We start from the raw sequence: 3,944 nt of genomic DNA on the forward strand, positions 1-3,944 counted from the left end.
AGTTTCCAATAACTATAACGCTAGACTATGGCCGACTATTTGTTAGTGGTGAGTTTATTCATTACTGCAAACAGAAAGGGATTACTTTTACCCAAACGACCCCAAGAAAATGGTCTCGTAGAGCGTCAAAATAGGTCACTGATCAAGCGCCTGAAAATAAGTCAAGCACTAAAGCAAGATTGGAAGCGAGATTTGATGAGTTATTTGTCTATGTATTATTTAATTCCGTACTCTACTACTGGTAAGATTCCAAGAAGTGAGTTATTGTTAGGAAGGAATATAAGAACAAAACTACCGGTATTGCAAGATTTGGGTACTGCTGTACAACCTACGGATTATTAAAATCGGGATTGGTCTAATAAGGAGAAAGGATTATTAGCGGAGAACTTTTGTAGAAGGCGAAAAGGTTTCAGAATTGAAGATTGGAGACAGTGTTAATTCAAAATTTACTTCCGAGAACAAACTAACACCAACATTTGATCCAGCTATAGTAACGGTTACTGATAAGCAAGGGCCATGCGTAACGGTACAGAATACCGTCACAAATAATATCAAGGAAAAGGGGAGCTCCGTAGCCGCAAGGTTACAGAGTCCGCCTTGGTAAGCGGGTGATCGTGGGTTCGAACCTTAGTAGAATCAGGCTATTTGGTTGCCAAAGGACTTTAGCATGGCTTCCCACCAAGTACCTTTCCTTCAATCTGAATTCTACAGTATGTACCTCTGTTGAATCTCCTTCTAACAAAAATAAGTCCTTGTTATAATAAAACTGGTGTGAGTAACGTTTGAAAGTTCTCTCCAGGAAATTGTAATTGGGCGATATTGTTAGGATGGACAGAGGATCGGTATAGTAGAGTAGTAAGCTTGAAACGGAAAGGTAAAACTTACACACGAGCACGGATATGAATGATGAGCGTATCACTTACTTTAATAGTGATACTGCCAATAATATGAAGTGCGGAGTACAGAAAACACCTGGGCAATATCACAATATATCTAATCTTTGGTCGTAGTGATGAGCTTACACAGGAAAAAAAAGATCAATGATCTATCTATAAAATTATACACACTTAGATTTTGTTGCCGAGAACTCAACAGCTGATAAATTCAGCAAAATGTTCTACAAGTTTTCAGCAGAATTTTTATGAACTTCGGCAAACGAGTTGTCAATGCTTGCTGGCTCACGGTAGATCGATATATTTGCTGAATGTTCGTCGAAATATATTGCTGACATTTGTTAAAAACTTCGCCGAGCTCGCTCAGCTGTTAGGAAGTTTGCCGAGATAAATTAAGTGTGTAGTCATCTTAAACGTTTGCCCCTGCAGGACGAAAATCCTGATAGCATAGTGGACCCGGAGGATGATGCCAGTGTAGTGGAGGATGCCAATACACATAGTTCTAAAACGATGGAGTCACAGGTGATTATTAGTGAGCAGATTGAGCAGAATCGAAGCACAGTAATTTCAGAACCGATTAAAGACACTCCACGTGGAAGACCGCAAAGATCTATAAAAAAAAACACTAGATTTGACGACTGCGTCACCAGTTTGAAATTATAAAGTAAAATTAATAATTTTAAAGAAAAGGAAATGTGGTAATGGCGTTATTCATAAATACGTAGTGCGTACTGTGTTGTATCTGTGGTATGACATAAGCAAAGCAAAGCAAATCCTTGGTGCTACATTCCGTATCGGAATTCGACCTTCTGTTTTACTATACACAGACTTCGCAGCCGACTGTTAAGTGTACAGGAACAATTGCGGGACTAGCGCTACGATCCTACTGTCACTAACAGTTTCTCCCGAGCTGGGACTCGAACATACGACGACTGGCTTGCTAGGCATAGTACCTCGAGACCAGCTGGGAGATGGTATGACATAAGCACGGTCAATAAAAACATGTGATCTAAAAGCTAAGAGTTGGGTTTATGTTTAATAAGTTTTATAAGATTAGAAATATCACACGGGTATTGGTATGCTATTCACAATATCGAGATTTGTTATTTATATTGTCTTGGAGGAAAAATATTTTGGTATTATATTTTGCTTTTTTACCAACAATATCTGTTTATTTTAAAACAAAACGCGCCGCATTCGACGCAGAAATCGTCGCCATACAGTTTGTTGTATGGCGACGAATACGGCGGTTTTGTTTAAAAAGAAACAGACAATATCGACCATATTAAGATCAAAATGGGGTATTGTGACTCGGACAGGAGAGCATAACGAAATCATAACTCATTAATAACATATTTAGCTATGAGAACTTATCGTGTTATTCGAAAGATATTCACGTTTCATGCATGGATATAAGAATATTATAAAATTTTGATATCATATCTCGCTATGCCTTTGATAAAATATTTGAGTTGCTTTTAAAATATCTTTTTAAAAGTAAGTTTTTAAGTGAAAATTGTTCGTTATTGATTCTTTTTAATATATTTAGTTATGCATTTAGTGTTCAATATCTTGAAAATATCTGAATCGGTCATTTTTGTGATTTTTAATGCAAATTATTGGTTTGTCATTGAAATATCAAGCTTTTCTATTAGTCTTGAAGGAATAATATTTTGGTATTATTTTTTGTTATTTCACCAACTATGAAAACATATTAAGATCAAAATGAAGTGTATTTCCAATATCTGGTTGTGATATTATAATGATATTTTCTCCTGCTCGGGGAGTTTCCAATATCTGGTTATGGTATGATTAGGGATACCATCTCGTAGAAGTTACGCACAAAATTGACTATCAAAATCAGGACAAATGCCAGAATATGAAAAATAACTCAGGACGCTCAAATAAAATCTCAAAATCACGATATATCCTGTTAAATCAGAACGGATGGTATCTCTAATTATGATGCTATTTTCTTCTGCTCGGGTAGATACTAACATTTCGCAGCCGAAACGTGATCTTTCTGTTTATTGGACAGACTTTGCAGCCAAGTATTAGCATACAAGACAATTGCAGGCTATCGCTACGATCCTATCAATGCTAACAGTCTCTCCCGCACCGGGTTTCGAACCTACGACGGCTAGTATGTTGGGCAGTATTGAGACATGCAAAACAAATATTTTACCCCACCGCCTTACATTACTTTACGCTTATTACTCACTATTCTTTCCAACGACAGTTCTGCCACGTTCTACATCCTTCTATAACAACCGCATATGCATGCTAATGCAAACTTTGCCATCGCTTTTGCTCATAGTATGGAGCTTACATAAATTAGAACGAGAGTAAACCTAATCATACATTTTCTAGGCGCTAGCTTCTAAAATATCCGTTCTAATATCGAGTTCTGGATTTGGTTATAAAGCTCCATCTGCGCATCACAGTACAAATTAATTCATAAAATAGAGTCGCCTAGCGGACACAGCATTAACCAGAAACGATGTAAACAAAATCAGCTGTTTTCGCCGGTACCGTTTTTTAAACCGTTTTATTAGATGTAGTACGGCACCATTTACTAAGTGGGCTAGTTTATATTACTTTTCAATACGTACGTTCGGTTCACGGATATCAAAACCTAACCTGGAAAGAGAAGGAAAAAAGTGAAATGCGTTTTCGTGCCACTAATGTTTGTAAACAATCACTTGTTGATTCGCAATGTTCCCTGGTGGCGAATTTTGCGAATCGACTACTCACAGCACGTCTGTCCATGTGGCAAAAGTTCTAAAGCACATTGACCGCATAAACCGGCACAGGTAAAATTAAGACTATAACAGTCGTTATTCACTTCCATTCACAAAATTGTTATTTTTAGCATATTTTGAGTAGATGATCACAGTTTATTGATTTCATAGCAAGAAAGTGTTTTTTCCCATATTTTTGAGCAATGATCTTTATCCTCACAACGAAAATTTAAATAAAACTTGATTTACTGTCATTTCTGCACTATTGGATCGTCTGTAGATGTAGTCTGTGTGGAATACGCAAAATGTC

This window comes from Wyeomyia smithii, chromosome 3 (assembly GCF_029784165.1).
Source record: "Wyeomyia smithii strain HCP4-BCI-WySm-NY-G18 chromosome 3, ASM2978416v1, whole genome shotgun sequence".
Taxonomy (NCBI): domain Eukaryota; kingdom Metazoa; phylum Arthropoda; class Insecta; order Diptera; family Culicidae; genus Wyeomyia; species Wyeomyia smithii.